The 24,477-nt window shown below is 42.4% G+C and overlaps 1 long non-coding RNA gene across 1 annotated transcript in view; it reads right to left on the bottom strand.

Annotated features, from left to right (window-relative positions):
• The window catches only part of LOC135321151 (uncharacterized), a 133,768-nt gene that overhangs the window by 14,136 nt on the left and 95,155 nt on the right, over window positions 1-24,477 (bottom strand). Inside the window, exon 3 of the long non-coding RNA XR_010380665.1 lies at window positions 2,738-2,810. This is a non-coding gene — a long non-coding RNA (uncharacterized LOC135321151). The remainder of the gene's footprint in view (window positions 1-2,737; window positions 2,811-24,477) is intronic.

Raw genomic sequence — 24,477 nt, 5'->3', positions numbered from 1 at the left:
TCTCTCCAAGAAGCTGCCGCTGATAAGGTGGTCTGTCCCCTTCGGTCACCACACATCATCAGTAGGCAGAGAGCCCCTTTCTCCAAGAGCCCATAATCCAAACATGCTTGGGGTGAGTGATTGATAGAAAGCTCCCATTTTAAAAGGATTCCAAATCTAAACAGAATGTGTCTGGTTACTGACAAAATTAAATTACCCTCTGCTGGAGGAACTTCCCCTTGCAGTGAAAACAAAGTTATAGTTACAGATAAAATAGAAACTTGGGCATAAATTCTTAGAGGCTTCTAAGAGCAAGCAAGTGTGACTGTTAAATTTATGGGCTTAATTTTATTTTATGTTTGTCCCACTTTGATATACTTCATAAATGAGAACGTACAAAAAGCTTTTTTCGTTTTGGTAGTATTTGAAAGGTCAAAAGTCCAATAGACTCTTTGGTTGAAAGCACCTGGAGGCCCGGGTTTTACTGAACCCGGTTCTCTCGGCAGCTCTGGGAAGCACCTCTTTTTCTCCCTAGAAACACGACAACCAGGCTGCCCAGTAAAGAAGGGAAAGGCAGAAACTTTTCCTGTTCTGCAGCCTCTCCTTCTCAGGGAAAGATTACATTTAACACCCCACCTTCATAGACATTTCTTGTCAGACTTTCTTCCTCACCTTTCCTTGTTTCCAAAAACGGACCCAGGGGAGCAAACCAGGGAGCAGCCTGTAGGGATTTCAGGTTTTAAAACGGCCAACAAGACAGCCATTCCAGTCAATTATTTCATTAATGTGACAGGTCTTTGCTAAGCTTCTGCTTCAGGCCGCCACAACTCTGGGCTCTGAGGAGGACATAGGACTCTTCAAGGGAATAAATGTTTGTAAAGTACATCCCCATTTACAATATGCTTTCACCTGCCATAACTCAGACAGATGCCAAGTGAGAGGGAAAATGGCCTCTGGATTTAAAATGTGTAGAGCCTGGTGAGGAAGGTCAGATTGCAGAGAAGAAACCTCTAGAGAATGGAACAAGGCCTCGCTTAATCCAGGCCCAGCCTGTGAGAGGCATATCAAAAGTGTTGCAGCCCAGAGAAGAGAGATCAGTAAGACCCGGGCCCCCAGGTGCTCTCAACCAAAGAGTCTAGAATTTCCAATTCTGTGAGTTTGGTTTGTTAAGTGTTTCAGCTGGAAAGATGTCTTCCTCTGAGACCCAAACCTCAACAATAACCCCCCTCTCTTTCCTTTGAAGCCAGTTTCAAATCTCTTTCCTGACAGAGAAACTTTATCTCCTATATGCGCTGCACTTTTCCTGGTTACATCCATGGACGTGGGGCCAGCAAGTCCAGCTGGACCCAGCCACGGCCCTGTTCTGAAAAGAGGGATGCCATCGACATGGGTTTGGGGAAAATTTGCTTTTATAATTTGCTTTTGATTAATGTGCTAAGATGTTACATTAGGAAAGGCGCCCTCCCTTCCCCTCCATCTGTGGGCCCCACCACGCTGGGTGGGTTCTCAGGAGAGCAGCTGAGGCAAATGAGCATTCCCAGGGCTTGGCAGGACTGCACAGTTGTGAGTCGATGGCTCTTCCATCACACTGTCATCGCGCTGTAGAAAACACCCTGCACAGCCCAGCTGCAGCCTGCCAGCGGCAGACAGCTGACCGCAGCGGGAATGGCACCCAGATCCCTCCTTCACAGCCTCCCTCCGATGTCTGTGGTAGGTAGTAGGTGCTCCGCTGGCCATGAGACCACTGACCCATCCCTCTTCTGGACTGGGTACTCAGTCACTGCACCGAACAGTCTTGTGAGGACTTTGCTGTGACCGGAGTAACCATCATTACTACTTATTACTACCATTACCAAAGCCATCCACCCCTTGATAAGGCCCCAAGACAGTCCATGTAGGCACCCTGTCAACCAGACTGCCATTCCTTAACCCCCTCCTGTGTAGAAATTGTGCAGCTCTGACTGTTGGTATGGAAATGGCTTTAAAATTCAATTTGGAACAAATTTAATGAGCATCTATTATCTGCATCCATTTCACATGGATTCATCTCCTAGGTGCCTGCCAATGAGAATCACAACAATGAATAAACCTGGCCTTCAGAGTTCATTGAAGGAATGTCCAGGACAGTGCTAATCTTTTATTCCCCAATCTTCCTGAAAAATTCCCAGATGCTCTCTCCCCGTGTATTTGGCACCCCCACCCCCCACCCCCGCCAAGAGAAAAGCCCTAACAGTTGGCTGGAGTATTAGAAGACAACATTATGGAAGAGTCGGGCATGGGTTCAAACTACAGCTCTACTACTTCCTTATTTTGAGACTTCTTAAGCTACTTAGCATCTTGGGGCTCAGTTTCCTCATTTGTAAAAATGATGATACTAAACCCTTCTTTAAAGGAGTGAGTGCTCTGAAGATTAACAAGCTAACAAGCGCAGATTGCCAATTCTAGCTGGACACATGGTAGCGGACCCCGTCAAAGGGTAGTTGCTTTTGTTGTGCTCGTTATTGTGTTATTGTTACTAATGCTATGACTGTGTTATTAACAGATTTGTGCACAGTGAGGGAGTCTTTTAGAGACAAGTAATATGGGGAGACCTTAGGAGAACACCCCTTCTAGGAAGCAGCATATCTAAGACTTAAGTGGGGGCATGTCACACTGTACCAATTTGGTTTTTTCATGGGAGGTGGCATTTTTCAGTGACAAAAGCAAATGTTCTAGCTTTCTGGAGGAAAAATCTAATTAGGTTGGGTTTTTTACTTACAAGTGATCTTCCATTGGTTCTTCCACCCCTGAGGGTCTATCTTCATCAAAAAATTAAGATGTTCTCTGCCAATCTGTCAAGAAGCACAAATAAAAGATGCGCGTTTGCAGTCCTACTCTGAAGCAGCAGAGGGAGGAAGGGAGGCCCACACACACTTATTTTTCCATTAAAGGGTTGGCAGACCATGATTTTAAAAATTACCATCATTTAAAAATGTTTTATATGTGAACAAGTATTGTTCTTTTTTATCTTTCCTCTTTTTTAGCTTGGACAGTCTGAGAGTGCTACAAGAGAAACTTAAAATTTGATGTCTCCTTTGTTTATCACCTTAGACAAGCAGACAAAATAAATAACTTTCTCAACTGACCCAGAATCAGTCCATTCAGACTGGATCAGTAGTTTATAGCTGAGCTTACAGTGGTCAGCAAGCAAAACTATAGGAAAACTTATATGTTGATTTGGGTTTTATTGTCCAGAAAGGACTTTCATTCTTAATCTCTAGTTTTGGCTTCTAAGGCCAAAGAAGATAAACTAGACATATACCCCCAAAGAGTAAAAAAAAAAAATTCCTTCAGTCAACACAATAGGCATAAAGTGGTTTTCATGACATTCATTTTCAGGTTTTCATTTTGAGCCCAATTCACAATTTGAGTACAGTTTTCCTATTTTTATTGCCAATACATCGAATATATATATTTCTCACTGTTTAAATCAGAGGGAGCAGTTTCATCTAGGATTATTTATTTTCACTCTTTAATTTTAATTCATATGCCTCTGGAGAATGTATCTTTTGTATGATTCTATTTCTATAAACCAAAGGAAAACAGAAGATGAGATGCTATTGGTTAGCTCCTTTAAAAGGTTGTTTGGAAGGGTCTCTCCTGAACATTTTTTTTTTGTAAGTCATATTTCAAGTCTTTGATCTTGGCAGCCCTGAAATACTACCTTACAATTACATCATAACCATGAAACGACTTTTGTTGGCTGGTGGAATGATTTTTTCCAAAAGTTTCCACTAAATACACAAATATTACAGTGAAAGGATGTCAGAGTATTCCAAATGATTAGTGATGGTATTAAAATTGCCAGTATTGCTATATATTGTACCCCTAAGAAATTTAGAATATTTATGGCAAAGCCTTCATCTAAGTAGTCTGACTGGGTTTGTTTGGTTTGGGTGTTTTGGGGTTTTTTTTTTTTTTTCCTTTTTAAACTGATCAGTAATTTCTTCTTTTAGTCATTTTCACATGCTTTGCTCTTTCTAAAAGCCATTTAAACCACTGATTTTTTTCAGTGGGGAAAACTAGTTTATATTCATACAAGAGTTAGAAGAGCAACTGAACCAAATAATATCTACTACCATCTCAAATATTTATTAATTCAATAAATATTTACTGTAGAGTCATAACACATCATATGATATAAATTCAACTATGTGCACTTGGCCTGTCTCTCCCCCACCAAAAAGAACTAGAAAGAAAAATAATACTTTCCACAGTGTCGGCATTCCAACCACCCACTCACTCAATGACAGACCCCAGAATCAGTGAGCTGAGGGGATGGACCTGTTGTTGGCTTGGCTGGTTTTACTTCCTTTGTATGTCTCAGAGGTGAGGCTGAATGTAAGGCTAGGATTTGAAAGATAAGTGTTTGGGGGTACATCAATAAAAAAGAGCCAGTTGATTCATCTGGTTCCCAAGCAAAACAAACAAAACAAAAAAGCAATCTGATCCACCCATATAATAGAAAAATCCACCCAGTGAGGATTGTCCCTGTATAATATTTCATAAGCCAATGAAGAGCTTTAATGAGGATAATCTTGACTCCAAGATTTCTTTGCCCTACCTCTTGTGGTAGATGCTCAATACAATGCAGTTAAGTAAGATGCACCCGCTGTATACAAGGCTCTGTTCTGAAATTACAGGAGGAAATTCCTGGACTACTTAGTGGGCATTTTAGAGGTATGAGAACACACACATATATATACATATTCATACACACACATATATATATACAGACACATATAACTTGAGAATGAGTCACATTTTTGTAGAGTGGGCCAATCTTGACATCCTTTTCTAACCTAATAGTTTAACTCATCTTTACTTTCCTTATTAGGAACTGAGCATGTCAAACGATATGAATTAAAAAGGTGAGATATTAAGACAGGTCTTTGTTTTTAAATTTCTGGTTTTAGAATTATTAATAGAGTTGGAGATTTTGGTGGTGGTGGTGGTAGTGATGGTGGTGGTAGTGGTGGTACAGAACAAGCTAGTAATTTAAAAACAGAGTGTAAACACAGAGAGTTTATTTATTTGTGGATCACTGAGACACATTAGCCAGTGGAAGTCTTTATTGGTAACAGGTATGGCATGTATACATTATATATTCAGTGCCATAACATCAAACGTTAACTGATATGTACATGGGTTCAGTGAATCGCCTCCCTGGCTCCAGTCTCAGTTGCACCAAATCTGAAACGCATCATGCCAAGCATTTCCCCCTAATTGTTTTGACGACGGATAGTTTCAAGGAAAGCTAATCCACCTGTTTCTAATTCAGTTACAGCTTATTCCCTTAAGATGTTACCTTGCCCAAGCTAGCTCTATCCAAAAACAGAATCTTTTTACTCTTTTTTCTAAGGTTTCTTTGCAAACAGGTGGTCCTTCAAACAGCTGGGGGCCTCCCTGGCCCTCAACTCATGTTTGATTCAGGCTCAGAATGAGCCTTGATTAATCAATTGGACTCCCCCAAGGGGTTGGAAAACATACCACCTCATAATCAGGAAGAGACAGCCGTGAAGCAAGCATTGAATTTTCTCACAACTCAAACCTAATCCTCCTCCCTCCTTACAGGATCAAATAGAAATTGCAAAGGTTACATGCAATACCTCATTCAAGCTGACCTTTTCAGTTCAAGAGGAACAAGGGTGATAAGATAGGAAATGTGACTTTTAGACAGAGGGCCATCCTGTCTGGGGCAGCATCGTCATTTGGGATTACATCAACAGATCTTGGTAGCTTTATTTTATAACTAGAAAGGATGGCAAGAAAAGCAAAGAACATCCTCATTAAAGCTGATTTACTGGAGAGGCTTAAAATCCTCCTTTCCTCTTTGGTATCACCCGACTTACTCATGCCAATTTGTGAAGCTGCACATCATTATTTTAATTGTCTGCAGCCCTTGGGTGAGTTTTAATAATGTCACTGGGCTGGCTACAAGCAGAGCTCCGGACACTACAGTTAAGAGTTTTCACAGAGATTACAGCATAAAGAATATGGTCAATAATACTGTAATAATTTTGTACGGGGACAGATGGCTACTAGACTTATTGTGGCAATCATTTCATAATGTATGCAAATGTCAAATCACTTTGTAGTACACCTGAAACTAACATAATACTGGACGTTAACTATATTTCAATTAAAATAATTTTTAAGAGTTTTCACAGAGATATTTGGTGGCCACCAATTCGGATGGAACTAAAGGAACATAGTCATTGACAAGCTTTGGAACATGATTTGGATTTTGTTTCCTGCCTCCACCCCCTTCTCTTATAACATAGGAGCTGAGTGCCCTCTGAAGTAACAAAGATAAATTGGAATTAGGATCCAGCAAAGGTTTTTATTTAATCAACAAAACACAGCACAAAGAATAATCCTGCACATCCCTGCTTTCCACGGCTCTCTTCTATAAGTTCATCCCTGCTGAAAGTTTTCCCTTTTCTCCAACCCTCCTCACAGCTTTCCTAGAGGAAAAAGCCCTAAACAAATGCTCCCATTGCAGAATGTTAATTACCAGGCAGTGAAGTGTCAGTGGGGTCAACTTCAGAAAAAGAAATCCAGCCAGAAAGAAAGGGAAATCAGCCTGTGCTGGAATCAGCTACACACACGCCCTTACCACTGCTGTTCCTTTCTCCTCCCTGCACCTCTCGCCCTGGAGTACCCTCCCTCCAGCTTGTATTCCAAACCCGCTTTGAAGCACTCAGCTGCAGAGCTGGTGAGCCCCAGGGTCTGGCTGCAGATTCCACCCACAGCCTCGGGTGTGTCCCACCTGAACTGCTCTTTACTCAAATCCACTTGATGAATGGAAACTTTAAACATTCTTTGGATGTTCCTGGTGTTTGAATCACTGTCTAAATGGATTTGACATTTAAAAGTTTGGAAAATTTTTGGAGAGAGAAAGGGGGAAAGGTGAGGGGAAATATGGGAGCTATCTGTCCAAAAACGTAGGTGCTCCTGTGTTATTTCAGAGTAGACCCACACAGTAAGCCAAATGGTGGTCTCCGGAGGGCAAGTGTGGTGTGAGTTGCATTTGGACAGCCCATCAGAGACCATGATGACTACTGATATTGCTGCAACCCTTCTGTCTAGACTTTTCTTGTAACACTCTTCAACATCACTCTAGATTTAGGTGATTCTAAGTCTCTGTGGCTACACGAAGAAAACTGAAGTCCAGTGGAAGTAGAAGTAAAATTATTTGTAGTTTGCTTTTGAGTGAGTATTAAAAAGCCAGAAAGTTGAGGAGGTGAGCTGGGCTCTCTGGAGAATCTCTTTGATTATAAGGGAGCTGTAGCTAAGGGTGGCCCACCAGAAAGTTCTCTGAAGCAAAGGGCAAGGTCTTCAGTGCCCACTGGAGTTGCCAGGGAAAGTGGCATGAAGGAAGTCAGCCAAAAAGACCTTATTAATAAATAAAACCTCAAGAGTCATTGTCACACCCAAGGCCAGGGGATGGACACAACATGGCAATGGAAATGGAAAATGGGGTGAAGGGCAAAGGGCGGCGGGTAGTGAAATAACCAGAGTGTCATGGATACAATGAGAGAGGACTGTGGAGCAAGTGTAGAGGGCTGCTTGACGTTGAGATTCAGAGAGGAAAAAAAAAATCTTTCCTTAAACAAATCAACACCATATTTGTGCCACAGGGTAAGAAAAGCAGGGGTGAACCAGCCAAAAATAATCTCCAAGGGCACCCATCTTTTTGGAGATATGACAAACTATAAAGTCTCTGATTTCCCAACACTTTCCCTTCTGCTCCTCCCAGAGCAGAGTGACATCGATTTACTAAGCAAAAGTGAACGAGATTAATTTAGCTCAGAGGATTTCTCAACAGGCTTCAGATAATTGGAGACACCCTAGGTTGTTACAGAGATGAAGCTGGAAGTTCCTGCCATCCCACAAATCTGTGCCTAGAGGGACAGACTGGCTGCCTCAGGGGGAAAAAAAGAAAGAAAATGTAGTAACCGAAACCCCCCTTTTCGGGTCAGGGTAACTAAGAGTAAAAAGAGGCAGCAGTTTTATTTAATAAATGATTTCAAGGCCTCTGAGACCTACCCTTCTGGGATCCAGCTGTGGGGCTGGTACTGCGATGCTCTGGTCCTGGACAGGGGAGCCCACCCGGACCGAGGGCCCCCGTGGGATCCGAGACAGCTGGGGAAAGAGCCTGCCAAGGGGCCTTGGAAGGTGAATCGCGCTGGTTAGTCAGTTTCCTCAAACAAAGAACCCACCCGTGCACACGTACATGACGGAGGAAACTTTTCCATAAACATCTCCTTCCAAAGGTTCGAGGCATAGTCCAGCTTTTTCCCACAGAAAAGGAGAGAGCTGAATGGAGATCACTGCACTACGGGTTTTCTTGTTAAGGTCTTGATTTTTCATTATCTGCCAGAAGTAAAATTGTACACGTTGAAATGGATGAGCCACCCCACACCAACACTGCCGAGCCTACAGCTCAGTTTCAGGTTGGCAAGAGTCTCTGAGATCCTTCCGCTCTGAAATAAGTCCTTCTTCCTGTAAGTCGCCCCCCGCCCCCGCCCCCGCCCCCAGCTTTTCTGACAGCAGCCAGGGATGTTTCAATACTCTTCAGCTCAAGGCTGCACCTAAAGCAGAGACAGACAGGTTCAGCGTCCTTTACGGAAGCTGTAAGGCAGATCCTTACTGAGTGTCTGCCTTCTGCATGTCCAGTGCCACGAGAGGCCTCGGGGGAACACAGAGGAGCAGGACTGAGTTCCTGCCCTTGAGAAGCTCGGGTTTAGCCGAGGCTCCTCACATGGCCTCGGCTCCTGAATGGAGGCCATGGTTGCTAGGCAGCTGGTTCTGAACAGTTATTCAAGTCGGGAAGTCAAGTCCTGCTTTTAGCTCTGCCCCTTGACATGTGAGGTAAGTCACTTGTCTTCGGATCCTCTGCCTACAGTGTAACGCATATAATTAGAGAATTACCTAACATTCTCCTATAATGAGCTGCAGTTGGCATATGCCAGATGTATTTTAATGATTCAAATTTTGTTCCCAGATCATCCTGAGTAAAATCTAAGCAACTTTTCCCAGCGGCCTCAAAGGTCATTATTATATTTATTTGGTGTCCTCCAAACCACCATTCACAAATTCAGTAAGTATTTGTTGAGAGAATGAGCAAGGAACTCATGCTACCATTTTGATTTCTTTGAATCTTTTGTTGGCTCCTCATGCTACAATGTCTAGCGTTTAGACAACTCTGTCCTTCACTCTGTCATGGATATCTGCCTCATATCCATTCCCCCTTTTTCTAGTAATAGCCCCTCATTTGGCTTTGGGAACAGTCCCTCCCTATTGGATACAATCATGGCGGTTCTGGGATAGAAACATAACAGGAGAATTTCAGTCTGGAAGGTTCTTGAGAATGATCAGAGTTCAACTGAGACTGCAGTATCCTGAAGAGATTATTTCTTAGTTCCTGTTGCCAGGACCCAAGGACCTGCTCTGGCTCCTGTCCTCTCTGAACCTCTGTTTTCTGCTTTACCTTTAGTTCTGTGACCTACCATCATATCCTCAATAACTGTCTTTTGTGCTCAAATGAACTAGAGTTGGTTTCTGTTGCTTGTTATTGAAGTCTTCCACTTGCTGCACACACCTTCAGGTAATTACACTAAGATTCCAAAACAGAAAAAAGAGACCTTTCAGAGCTAAAAGAAGTCTTCAAAATCTAGTCCCACCCTTTTGATTGCAGACAGTCAGACCCAGAGGAGTTCAGTGACTTGACCAAAATGCTAACATTGGTTAGTGAGAGTCAAGCCCCGCACCCAGGAGATCTGGCTCCTTGCCCAGGTGCCTTTCCAGTTTTTCACTGTTTCCTGTCCTCAGATCTCCCTTCTAAGGTTATTGCCTACAACTGCTTTCATGCTCCAATGGCAGAGTTGAAATAGTTACGATAGAGGATATACCATTCCCAAAGTCTAAAATATTTATTCCCTGGCCCTTTACAGAAGTTTGCCAGTACCTGCCACAAACAATTCATAAATGAATGAGTGTGTCTGTGTTTCAATAAAACTTTATTTAAGACACTGAAATTTGAATTTCATATAATTTTCAAGTTTCTCAAAATGTTCTTCTTTTGATTTTCTTTTCCAGACATTTAAAAATGTAAAAACCATTCTTAGCTCATGGACTGTATAGAAACAGGCACCAGGCTAGATTTGACTACAGTCCAACAATCCCTGGCTTAAGCCAGTTTGAATTAAGGTTTCTGCTACTTGCAATGAAATACAACCTGATACAATAAATTCATCATACATTTATTGATCATCTACTACATGCTAGGCATACAATGAGAAATAACATACAGTCCCTTCTGAATTCAGTGACCTCACAATCTAGTTAGGGACCCAAAGCCTCCCACAACAATAGCCAGCATTTATTGAGCATTTATTACAATGTGCTAATCGCCCTGCATTTAGATGAATTATCTCATTTAATCTTCATTAACAATGGCACAAGATGGTTTATATTATTATTCCTGTTTTACAGATGAGGAAAGCGAGGCTAAGAGAGATCAAGCATATTGCCTATGGTCACCTAGCAAGCAGGTAAGAGAGTGAAGACCTCTACCCAGGTTGTGTGACTCTGAAGCCTGGTGACCCAGCCACCATGCTGAACCTTCCATAGTGTGGCTCCAGCTCACACTGCGATTCCCACTACCATCTGCCCTCTCCTGCCACATCTTCACAGACTGGAGGACTCACTGTGCACCACGCCTGTCCCCTGCAGCTTTCCCTGCAGTGCTGCTCAGCCATCTATCCCAGTTCTTTGAACATGCTAATCACCAACTCTCAGTAACTACTCCTTCTGAACACCCACAGCATCTGATGTCTTGATGACTCATCTTGAGCTTATGGAGGGTTTTGATTGTCATTTAACTTTTTCTGTTTGTTCTCTCTCCTCAAGTTATATTATTGGTGTCAGGGTGGGAACTGCCTCTTGGGTAACTTTCAGGGACAAGCATTCAGGGAGCTCAAAATTGAAAAAAAAAAAAAGAAAGAAAAAAGAAAAACCTAGCTGAAGAATGAGATAAAAGGAGAGGTTGACCAGCTAAAGAAACATACATCATCTTCTAAAATGAGAAAAAATAAAGGCACAAAAAAGGCCAATCCTTTCCCCCACCCCAAAAATGAAACAAACACATCTGGGAAATATTTGAGGTAATAAAAGTTAAAACAGAAGGACAAGGCAAAGCAACTGTAAAGAAAGAAATTGAAATGGAGGATAAATTGGTGTCTCTACCTGAAAGAGAAGCCTCCTCTTCACCCCAAAAAACAGTACGGGAAAAAATATTTGAATATATAATACAGGAAAATTTCTCCAGACTCAAGGAATGTTTGCAGATTGAAAAGGTTTCACTCTAAACTAGGAAAACTTGGTATTGAACCATCAAAAAGACTTTAAGGAAAAAGAAGTCTTTAAGCATCCTACAAGAGGAAAGTGATGAACCTGGCTTCATCCTTCCAAATAACAACATGCCATGCCAGAAGGTAATGGAAGAATGCCTGCAAGTTTCTGAAGGGAAGAAAAGGTGACCCAAGGACATTACCCCTAGCAAGCAGCCCTTTGCATACAGAGGGGTGAGTCAGACATTCTCAAATATGAAGGAATTCAGGGAATATAACAATGAGTCCTTCTGCAGGGGGAAAAGGAAAGAGAATAGCTACTTGACAATGGAATCTAGCAGTCAAGAAACTGATCAAATTAGAGGATTAGCAATGTGAAAGTTTGATAAGAGGACTAGAAATAAATATTAAATGCAGAGGACTAAACCTCTGGAGAAATACATGAATGCAAATCAGAACATAGGTGCTATAAACCCAAACAAATTAAAAATAATAGAAGCATCAAAAATTGGGAGACAGGTAGAAACACAAGAGCACTAAAACATCTCATCACCTGGCAGGAAGTCAATCAAATCTACCCATCCAAACATTTAGTTGATTTTCATCTTTTTTTTTTTTTTCTTAACCTGGGAATGATCTTTTAGGAATTAATATATCTTGTCATTCAGGAACTAATATTTGAAGTTCATCCATTTCACCTGAGTGCTTTTCTTCTGTTAAGTTCAGGTAAAGCCAAACCTAATGTTTTAAATTACTTTTAAAAGCATGAGTAATATGATCCTATTACTATACAATTATTTTTATTTTTGGATGGTAACAGTAGCAATAGGTAATTCTTGTTATGTGTTATCTTAACAACACAGTGTATCAAATGCTACCTTAAGTGCTTTACCTGCATCTACATAGTCAGTATTTCTAAGATTCCTGAAGGGTAGATATTATTAGCATCCCCATTTTACAGGTGAGGAAGCCAGCATGGGGGTGCTTCCTATGGTGGTACAGGTCGTAACTGGGAGAGCCAAGAGGAAAACCCAGGGCTTCAGGCTCTGGAGTCTGTGCTCTTGACCATCACCCTATATTGCTTCTCCACAAGTGGGTAGATAGGTCAATTTTTGCCATCTTTGTACTTTGAATTTTTAATTGATGATTATGTATCATTTTTTTAAAAAGTCATTACCAAACTATGAAAGAGCTTGTACTTGGAAAACAGGATGAATACTCCCAGGTATTATACAGGCCAACTGAGCAGAGCCTAAAACAGCCCCGTCACCCACTAAAACATACACACATCCTCCTCTCCTGACTACTAATCTAGGTGACTCCTCGGAGGGAAAGGGGGCTGTTCAGAGGATTAACTCTTTAACAAACTAGCACAGGCTTGGGAACAATAGGTTTAATGGTAATCAGTGCAAAAGAGTTAAATCAAAATTCAAAACAGCATACCTGTGTTTTATTGGCTTTGGGCAGATTAGCTGGTGGAAATAAGAGTCCTTAAGAGATCATCACCTCAGTGAAAGAAGAAAATGTGTCATAAACAAAAAATCGAAAAAGTCCCAGATATATGCAGTCACACGGCCAGGTTACTGTATCTCTGAACAATTTGCTGGACTGACATGGCTTCATTTTAAATGACATAACTTAGCCAGCACGCTGCATTCTGCCGTCCCAGCGCTATGTAATAAGGGTGGTAATGGGGAGCACACCCAGGAGGGCAGAGGAACAGCTGTTTGTGTCACCTGGGAATGGCGCCCACATACAAACCTCACCTCTTTGACAACGATTCTAAAGTTCCCCTGTCACTGTCACTCACCGGCAAAATTAATGACTAAAGGGGAGAAGGAGAGGAAATGCCTAGCCCCTGAAACAGAGAGAAAGACTGGAAGAGGGACAGAGCAAGTTAATAAATAAAACAAGAGCCTGAAGGGAAGAGCTGCTTTGTCAGAATATAAATATTTCCCTTCCCCTTTTATCTTTAATGTAGTGTGAGAAGCTTATTAAAGGGAAATGCATCTCTGTCCCTGGAGCCCTCACACAAGCCTTGTGGGGAGCTGCCTGCAGAACGGGCTCGCCTCACCCCACGCTTATAAACTCTTCCCTGCTGGAAGCGAGCATAACGTGCAGAGCAATAAAGAAGGGCCAAGGGAAGAAAGGGAAGCCATTGTGGCCATTGGGATCCTTATCTTGATGGGCCTCGTGTCATGTTATGTTAATTGCCGGGAGACGCCGAGAGACTGAGGATGAGGAATGCCTATCTGCTCAAAGGCTTGGCTTGAGTTTCCAAGGGAAGCTGGCACTGCTAGGCTTTTACTCCTCTCCATTAGAGAGAACAATATCCAAATTTAGACAAAGGGGAATTTGCCTTCAAGCATAAGACAGAGGTAAAAGCTGACAAGGGCAGGGGCTGGGGAGTCCTGTGAGTATTCCTCCTCCAAGAAGCCCTCCGCAGCTGCAGACCTCACAGCTCTGAGAAGACAGCCAGCCTCGCAGTCCTGACGTCCAGCCTTCCTGCCCCCAGAAACGTCATTATTCCAACAGCACAGTTTTTTCACCCTCCACATCTCCTTCCTAAAAGCTGTCAGAAGAGGATGGAAGAGGGCAGAACCCTCAGAGCCTGCAAAGCAACCCAGGCTAACACAGAGCTCTGCACATGATGGGCGCCCGGCACGCCTGCACGGCATGGTGCACAGACTGTGCTGGTCTTGTTTACCATTGTGTGTGTGGAGCTGAGCACAATGCCCGGCACACATGGTTGTGAACAGACGAATTGAACACATGAATTTACACACAATGAAGGTGTCTTTTTTAGTTGGTTATCTCTGCTGCCTCTTCAAAGGATCTCAGTTCTGATCAAGACTGGGGTTCCACTGAACTCTGGGGCTATCACATCTTTGCTGACCATTTAGAGATATTCAGCTGTGTGATTAAACAAGGAAAAGCCATCCATTCATCAGGTGCCATAAGTCTAGTGAAAGGCTGGGTCAGGGTGTGGGTTGGACACCCCTAAAACAGCTACGATAAGGTGCTTCTCCTTCATTCCTCTGGACTGAGCTTCCCTAGGGGAGCTGGCCTCAGCTGCTTTATACCATGTATTCTACCCACCCCATAGCATATACATGCATTTTTATGTCTACAATGTAATTCAGGGAGAAGACAGAATTTTTTTTTTAATCGGCATTTCTGGCTCTCTTGCCAGGGTATTATTCATACATCCCTTCCACTTAGCAAAGGTTTGCTGCCATTTCAATCCCATCAGGGTGACACAAATTATTCCTGCTGCAGAACCTACTTTGCATCCCCATTCAGGCCCCTCCCCACTATGATGTCTTTTTTGGTCTCATCCTCACTAATTTTGTGTGTCTGGTTCCCTTTCCCACTGAACCCCATCTAGGCCGGAATAAAGACTCAGCTACAAATCAGAGAGCTCAAGTCATTGCTATTCCACTGTGCTCACCACTTTCAGGACCAATTACATCTTACGGCAATGTCTGTGTTACCGGGAAGCGTATAATTCAGGGATGGTGAGTGATCCTCGGCTGGTTCCTAGGGAATTCCTGCCCACCTTTCTAAACATTGCCTAAGAGCTATTTACAATACCTGATTTAATATTCTGCCTCCTGCATAAGCCCTGTCCAGCCTCCCCTCAGCCTCGGCTGCTTTAGGGGCCTTCAGTCTTGGGAGGGCCTATTTCCACTGTTCCCACAAACAGTCCAGAGGAGGAGGAGGTGTGGGGGAAGGGTGGCACGCATGTATCCGAGGGGCAGTTGTGTGGAAGAGGGATTAAATTTGAACTGTGAAGATCAATGGAAGCCTTGGAGATGCAGATTTCAGTTCAATATAATGAAGGACTTTCTAACAATTAAAGCTGTCAGAAAAACGGAATGGGAACCCTTTAAAGAGACCCCTCTCTCCCTGGAGTTCAGGCAGAGGTGAGCTCTCTCCAGCCAGAGCTGCTTGATGGCCAGCAACGCACACCCCTCCCTCATGTTGGTCAGTGTCATCAAGCAGCACCTCTAGTTCTTAAGCCAGACTGCCTTGGTTCACATCCCACCCCAAAACTTACTCGCTCTATGATCTTGGGCAAGTTACTTAACCTCCCTAAAAAACACAGGTAAAAACACATTAGGCTTTCTGGGCAATTGTGAGGGTTTCTTTCTCTCTCTCTTTCTTTCTTTTTTTTAATATTTATTGAAAAAAATCTTTAAACAGTAAGATAGTGTTCTAAGCCTGTGGGTGCTCAAAGCTCTTACTGGTTTATAGAAGTCATAAAGGAGAGGCCACTATTTTTCACTAGCTACAACATAAAACAGCATTTTGTAATTAATTGTTATTTTACATACATACATAAACACAAATCTTAGTGTTTAAGCTTTCGGAAATTGTGATGAGGAAGATTCTTTTAAACCAACAAACTGAACTGCGAAAGAAAGAAAACAACAACTCATTTATTCAACCAATATGTATTAAGCACCCACCTTATACAAAGTCTCTTGGGATATACAAACATGGCTGAGATGCAGATGCTGCCTGCCTGGGGCTTGCCGTATAGCAAATAACTATTTCTAACCCTTCCATTTGCACAGGCTTGGTAAATTTTAAATGCTCTGTAGGGCATTTTGAATTGGTTTGTATCGTAAAAGAAATGAGCAGGACAATAATATAAAGCATGGTTTAAAAAAAAGTACCACTTACATTTTCTCCCTGTTTTCCATTAAAAGTTTAGCTTCTCTAAAGATTGTGATCATGCTGATAAATGTGCCTTTTGCCTAGGAATGAAAAATAACTTCTTTTTTCTTTCATTTGTACTTAGCGCAGTTCTTGGCTCTGAAAGTGCTCTGCCTAAAAAGGACATGGGTTGAAATAAACATAGGATGCCCAAAATATCTTTTTTCTATGAGTGGTAGGCATGCAGATTTGGAAAAGAAAGCTTTCTCTTTGGTAGCTTCTACTGTAGTCTGCAGCAACTTTCAAATATCCATCTCTGTTATGGAAAACAGTAGGGATATTCCTCAAAAGACTGAAAATAGACTTACCATATGATCCAGCAATCCCACTTCTGGGTATACATCCAGAGGGAACCTTAATTCAAAAAGACACATGCACCCCAGTGTTCATAGCAGCACTATTTCCCAGACATGGAAACAACCTAAATGTCCACTGACAGATGACTGGATAAAGAAGTTGTGGTATGTTTATACAATGGAATACTACTCAGCCATAAAAAAGAATAAAATAATGCCATTTGCAGCAACATGGACGGACCTGGAGATTGTCATTCTAAGTGGAGTAAGCCAGAAATAGAAAGAAAAATACCATATGATATCACTTATATGTGGAATCTAAAAAAAAAAAAAAAAAAAAAAGACAAATGAACTTATTCACAAAACAGAAAGAGACTCACAGACATAGAAAACAAACTTGTGGTTACCAGGGGGAAGGGGGTGGGAAGGGATAAATTGGGAGTTCGAGATTTGTAGATACTAACTAATATATGTATAATAGATAAACAATAAGTTCATAGTATATAGTATGTACATAGTGTATAGTACAGGGAACTATATTCAATATATTGTAGTAAGTTATGGTGACAAAGAATATGAAATCAAATATATATATATGTATGTTCCCGTATGACTGAAGCATTATGCTGTACACCAGAAATTGACAAAACACTGTAAACTGACTACATTTAAATAAAGATATATATATAAATAGGTAAGTAAGTAAATAAATAAATACAAACAGATGAATTTAGGGGAGAGAATATCCATCTCTTCAGCTTACTAATTCATTGCAAAGATTCATCTGGAAACATGACTTTGCCCTGGCCCTGCTGTTTCTATAGTATTTTCATTCTCAACAGCATAGAGGATGCTGGTGACCTTCTGAGAAACCAGAAACTTTAGCCCCCATCTGCCTAGACCACACTGTCTCTTTAAACTGTTACAGAACAATAATAATTACCCTTTATTGAGCATGAACAACATGCCAGACACTAAGTTCATTGCATTGTCTCATTTGATGTTCATAATCCTCTGAGGCAGGTACTACTATCAGCATAATTATACAGATGAAGAAGCTGAGGCCCAGAGAAGTTAAGCAGCTCTTCCAAAGCCACATAACTAACAAGCTGCTGAACAAGGATTCAAATCCACAAAAACCTTTACTTTAACTATTACTCTCAAACAGCATCTCCAAAGAAAGGGGAGAGGAGTCTCCACAACAACAGAAATGAAAGCTCCTAAAATAGTTAATGGAAAAAACTACTTTTATCACTCCCTTGAGCAGAGTGAGAAATGTGCTATGTCTCCTAGGAGAGGTCCAGCATCCTACACACCTTACAGTGATCCAGCACCCCATGAATGTCCTGGTCTTGTGATGTCCTCTTAAGACAGCTGGCTACAAAGAAGGTAGATAGAAACTTGTCCCCAAGGAGGCTTCCACAGAACACACCAGCTCCCCTGTCTGTTTGCTCTCGGGGCTTTCTCCAGGCCAGGCAACTTAGGTGCTTAGGTGGCTCACACTCTTAGGAACAGACTCAACTTCTCCCTTTACTTCTCTCCTTCCCAGAAGTTTTTTTCTTCAAAGTGAGAACGGGGTTCAAATTCTTGTTCTTTACCCACTGTCTGTGTGATTCTGGACCTCTCTTTACCTTGATTTCCCTACTTATAAAATGGGTCCAATAAATAGTGGCCACCTCAAAGGGCTGCTGTGTGGATAAAGATTCAAGGAGATAGTGCTGGTTAAGGGTTTAGCACCATGCCCAGTCATGGTAAGCCCTCAATAAGCATTAGCTGTTAATAAAAATAGTAATGATATGACTAATACCAGAGATTGGAATGCGTCAGCTGGGTTTCTCTCAACTGTTCAACTGGAATTTAAATCAGGGTATCATCAACGCTGGGTGCTAAGACACAGCAGGACCAATATGGTCCTCAGAACTAAGGCTTTAAAATAATGGGTCATCTCTGGGAGTGGTGGACTAGCATTATAAATTTCAGGCTAGGGGAAGAGGAGGAGTGAAGTTTCACAGGTAAACCAAAGCTCCTTTTGCTAGAGTGAGAAGTCTGTCGCCTCTTTTGTTTATCTCTTCTCTAAATGTTTCCTCTCCCACCTCCTGGACTGTTTTCAAAACTCCTCCGTTTTGGTAGCAGCTCTTCACAAGTCTGCTGGAGGTCACAGGAACAGGCCAACAGCCCTTCCTTTCCTCAGTTCAAACAGCCAGCAGGAACTGCACCAAGTCCCTCCCCACCTCTGGGGTCCGGCTGGTCCTCACAGTGGTTTCTGCAACCCCCCTTCCGGCTCCTTCCTGACAAAGCACAGCTGTGGGGGCTCAACTCAGACTATGGCCTGTGAGCAGAGCAACCGCACTCACCAGCCTTGTGTGCATCTCCCAAGCACAAGCCACTCTGAGGTCCTTGCTTAGCCAGTCACCTCTGATTTTTCACAAGTCATTTCCAGGGTGGGCAAGATAAATAAATAGATAGGTAAAGAAAGTGATGCCATTAAATGCAAAGCTTTTGGATTAAAGAACAGGGCCAGAAACCCAAAAATGTGAATCCTAGTTTCAATTCTTTCTCTGAACCCTTGGGCAACTCAGTCCACCACCTTAGGCTTCAGTTTTCTCATCTGTGAAATGAAAGAGAAGAATTACTGAACTCTGATATCCTCTCTAAAAAATAAATCCCCAAACCACTCTCCAACTCAACCCCTCCTTTTTAATCACAGGATAGACTGGCTTCTAGCTCAGTGCCAAATTCTCCTTATAATTTTGAGATGAACTCAAGGTCATCACAAAAAAGTCAGATTCGTTTGGTTGTCAAGATTATTAATTCCATGATTCCTTAAAAAACTGAAAGTAGAGTTACCATATGATCCAGCAATCCCACTCCTGGGCATGTATCTGGAGAACACCATCATTCGAAAAGATACATGCACCCCAGTGTTCATAGCAGCATTATTTACAATAGCTAAGACGTGGAAGCAACATAAATGTCCACTGACAGATGACTGGATAAAAATGTGGCATATATCTACAATGGAATACTACTCAGCCATTAAAAAGAATGAAATAATGCCATTGGCAGCAACGTGGATGGACCTAGAGATTATCATACTAAGTTAAGTTAGTCAGACAAAGACACATATCATATGATATCACTTATATGTGGAATCTAAAATATGACACAAATTAATTTATTTATGAAACAGAAACAGACTCACAGACATAGGAAACAAACTTACTATTAACAAAGGGGAAAGAGGGCTGGACAAATTAGGAGTTTGAGATTTGCAGTTACTAACTACTATATATAAAATAGAAAAAACAGCAAGGTCCTACTGTATAACACAAGGAAATACATTCAATATCTTGTAATAACCTAAAATGAAAAAGAATATGAAAAAACATATGTATAACTGAATCACTATGCTGTACCCCAGAAACTAACACAACATTGTAAATCAACTCAACTATACTTCAATTTTAAAAACAGATTATTAATTCCATGATGGCAAGGATACATTATATTCCCAGCAGTGCCTAGCACACTGTAATCTGTAAAAATATATATTTTTAAATAAATAAAGGCCATGTGGTTTTATTTTATCCTTTTCAACATACCTGACTTACTCATTCATTCAGTCATTTATTGAGCACCGCATCGCAGTGTAACTACCCAGGATTTGAATAAACTTCTGTGACTGCTTAAAAACAAAGTAACTTGGTGACTGAGGAGGGGAATTAAAAGCAAGGAGAGATTCCTCTACAAATTAATGAGAGAGTGAGCTAGGAAATAAAGGACTTCTCTGTTCCCATCCCAGAGACTTCTGATAGCCAGCATTCTAATAAAAGTTGCTTTTACCAGCTTCACACTTTCAAAGCCAAAATTAACACCATACAACGGAAAGCCCCAAATAAATTCAGAAAGTAAGACCTGAGCCACGGAGGGGCTCTGATTTACAAATGAAAAGGAACCCTCAAAGCCCCTTTTAGCCTCAACCCAGCTCCCTCCACCTTCTCTTAACCACCTCTTCAACCTGCCACCTCCCTTTAGAGACCCCGCCAAGTTGCTCGGGCCCAGCCATGCCTGGCTCCTCCCTCAGGTGAGGCCATTCTCAAATTAAATCACAAAGAGGGGCAGCCAGTCTGCAATGATCTTTGTTTATTTAGTAAATGGGTTGATTGCCCTCATTGGTGGAGATTAAGAGTTTATTTCCCAACGCAAAGAGAACAGATTTCTCAAAGGGCAGCCCTGGATAATTAAGAGGAAAAAACAAAATTCAAATGTTTTCCCTCCAACCCCCAGCCCTTCACCATCTAGCTTTGGCCTTTCGGTGGCCTCTCCTGCAAAAGGTAGCCACAGGCCCCAGCTTCAGTGAGGTTCTTACCGGGGAGAAAGAGGATTTGGTAAACAAAGGCTTAGGAATTCTTTAGGCCCCTTTAAACTGACATCTGGCAAATTCGAGATCCCGTAACAGTTTCTCTCTCCCCCCTTCTTGTGGCTTTGAAAGGCAAATGTTTTGAGGTTTGTGTTCTGTCCTAGTCAGAGTTTTTAATCAAGTGGAGTCAAACCACTTTGTCTGCACCTTAATTGAAGAGCCTGGCTCTAGAGCGTAAAGCACTGTTTTACAATAATAGGAAGGAGGCAGGAGAGAGAGTGAGGACTAAGTGGAAATGCTGAACCAGAAGAAATACGATGGGCAAGTGGCCCTCAGGGGCGCTCTCAGGGGACCATGTGCCCGCCTTCTTGGCACACGGGCATAGTCGGTGAGTGAAGGGGCTCAGCTGTGCCAGTTATCAGGAGCTGGGGAGAGACCAGCTTGGCTTTGTGGGTAACCTCCACATGACACACAAAAAAGCCCCTATGGCGGGAAGTCCTGGTCCAGGGGAGGAACCCCCAAATAAGCCCGAGGCTCTCAGAGCCAGGCCAGATCACAAAGCCCAGGTTCCTGGCCTTCCTGGGTGAAGAAACTGGCCCACAGAGGTTAACCAATTTGCCTGAGGCCAAAGGGTTGGCGGCTGGATCAGGACCCCGAGAATTCTTCTCATTTCCTTGGCTGTAACTGAAGCCTTTCTTCTGTTTGATCCTCTGGAGAGAGAAATGCGCCATATCTATCCTAAAACAAACTTCTCTATACTTGGGAAGACTGTTAAATGATTCCTAATTTTTCCAAGGGGAACAGCCAAATATTCTCACCTTGCCTTCTCATCAGCTATTTTGGACCTTGGCTACACATTCGATGCCCATGGGGGATTTTCAAGCCGATTCCCCAGGGTAGGATCCAGGAACTCATTTTTTTTAAGTAGATTTTTTTATTATTAAATTTCTCTAACACTACCACACCCCAACCTCCCCTTTGACGATCACATTTTTACCACATTTGGGTTACTCTTCCTGCTGGTTCCTTCATGCCACTTAAGTTGGTTCATGCATCCCAAAGTATGTTCAATTTAAAACAGTTCACTGTTGACACATTTAGCTTGTGGTCTATCATGACTCCCAGATCTTGTGTCCCTTGCTAGTCTTTCACCATCCTGTATTTCTGCACTTTATAGTTTTAAATTTTCACTGAACTTCATCTGACTGATGAATCACACAATCTGATTCAACAAATGGAAACTTTTTAAAAAGTATTTATTTATTTTTAAGTTTTTGTTTTGTTTGTTTTGGGAGGGGCTAATTAGGTCTATTTAATTAATTTTTTTAATGCAGGTACTGGGGATTGAACCCAGGACTTCACGCATGCTGAGCATGTGCTCTACCACTTAAGCTAAACCCTCCCCCTCAACAAATGGAGCCTTGTGAAAGGCAAAGGAGAAAATAAGACACAGTTCCTGGTCTCAAGGACCTTTGAGATGAATAGGTGGCATAAGGTAGGCACTAAAATAGAAGAGAGAATAGAAGTAATATCAAAAGAGCTATAGAACCTTCAAAGAAAGACTGTGAAGGAAACTGACATTTGATGAGTACCTACTATGTGCCAGGCCCCATGAGATAAACTAGGATTAGGCTTGACTGAGAGGCATAAGAAACCCTAAAATAATGTTGGCTTAAACAAGACATAGTTTATTTTGATCTCATATTGGAGAAATCCAGAGGGAGTCCATCCCTGGCTGGTGTGGTGCACCTCAGTGTTACAGACCCAGGCTCCTATCTTTTTTTTTCCTTTCCAAGGTCACCTCATGATATACAATAGACCCCGGAGTTTCAGCCATCAGGAGGTGAGGAGAGCACATCTACCCCCTTTATTTTGCACACAGCAATACAGCTGATGTTCCACTGGCTGTAACTTGGTGAATAGAAACAGGGAAGCTTTAATATGAAGTCTTTATTCCAAGTGATCACACATCTGGCTAAAGATTGGGGGCTCCATTACTATGAAGAAGGGAAGAACAGATATTGAGGGACAACTAGTAGCCTCCACACCATGCTAAGGACTTTATATGCTTTAGAGCATGCATTTCTCTTTCTCATCACAACTCAGAAGAAAGCGATCTCTTGGGTCTTTATAGATAATTCCTATCTTGCAACACTTTTGCAATCACTTGATTGAAACAACTCAATGTCAACTGCAGTCCTAGAAAATATCTTCTCAAATGCTTCATCCAGGCCATTGAGCAAGATGAAGGTGGCTGCAAGCCTGAGCCTCGTTAGTCAACCCTGAACAGATGCCTCTTGGGCTGGTGTTAATCTTTGGAGGTTAGCCTTCTGCAGCTTCCCAGGCCCCAGGAGAAAGTCAGAAGACACTTGTGTTTTCACCCTTTTGCAGGCCCCAGCACTACGGTTAGTGAGGTTCTCTCTAGTTGCTGGAGTAGACAGGTAGGCAGGTGGCTTCATTAATGGGGATGGTGGGATTCCAAAGAAGGAGCTAGGAAACAGCTCTTGTGCCTTGGTCTTCTTATCTTCTCCTTTAAAAACAGATGTTTCTTCTCTCCTTCCTTCCTTCCTTCCTGCCTGCCTGCCTGCCTACCTTTCCTTCTGGGCTTTCTTCTTCCCTTTCTTCTTTCCTTCCATCCATCCTCTCCTCCTTCCTCCCTTCCTCCATGGCGTTCCACCAGGGAAGGCCTCCACTACCCTGTCCTCCCATCCAGGCTCCTGTTTCCACCATCTAAGTAAGTGCTCTCCCTACTCACCTCCCTACCTCATGGCTCTTGCTTCTCCCAAGCTTCTACTGCTCCCTGGTTTCTGCTTGTTCCTTTCTCATGGAATGTTTCTCAGCTTCCTGCCAGTATATTTTACACTCAGATTTCCCAAATGAAAGGCTCTGATTGAGTGGTCACTGTATACCCAGTGGGCACACCTGTTGGACAGAGATCTCATGCCAGACAACCCCATGGCTGAGTCAGATGCTTGCCTACTCCTGGCTCAGTCATCTGGGGTGAGGGTTCATGTGGGACAAGGTGCAAGGATGGCAACATCAGTCTGCGGAAATGCTGTGAATGCACTGTGAGAGTAGTAGCGTTACATTTTAGAACAGCCACTGTGAACTCATTGAGACTCATAAAGAAAGTCTCAGACCCCAGCACAAATCATACAACCAGACATTTATCCAACCACCTCTCTCCCCCCTCCCTTTTTCTCTCTCTTAGTCTCTCACACACACATAACACACTCACACACACACCCCTCACATAACTCAACCTCCTTTTTGGTTCTTATTATTCCATCCTTCAGGTCAAAACACAGTCAAGTAGTAGGGACTTCATGCAAGACCAAAGACCTTCTATGAGGCATCAGGGACACAATACGCTGCTTCAGAATATGAGTCTGGGTCAGCGATTCTCAAACCTAATTCACTGAGGTTTTAAAAATTAAATCCCCAAGTCCAACGACAGAGATTCTGACTCAACGTGTCTGAGGTGGGGCCTAAACTTCTGGGGAAAAAAAAAAATTTAACTCCTTAGGTGATTCTGATGACAAGCCAGGGTTTAAGATCCACTGCTCTAACTCCCATCTTCACTCTTCTAGAAGGTTCTGAGGGCTTTCATTACTACTGTGAGTCTTACTCCTGCAGCTTCTCCTAGCTCTCTGCTAGCTGTCCTGGCCTGCCAAGATGGCGAGGGCCTGATACACTGCCAGATTTCCCATCTGCCCTCGTGGGC

Source organism: Camelus dromedarius, chromosome 4 (assembly GCF_036321535.1).
Source record: "Camelus dromedarius isolate mCamDro1 chromosome 4, mCamDro1.pat, whole genome shotgun sequence".
Lineage (NCBI taxonomy): Eukaryota > Metazoa > Chordata > Mammalia > Artiodactyla > Camelidae > Camelus > Camelus dromedarius.
Note: the sequence above shows the minus strand (reverse complement) of the source record. Positions and strands in the feature narration are given on the sequence as shown.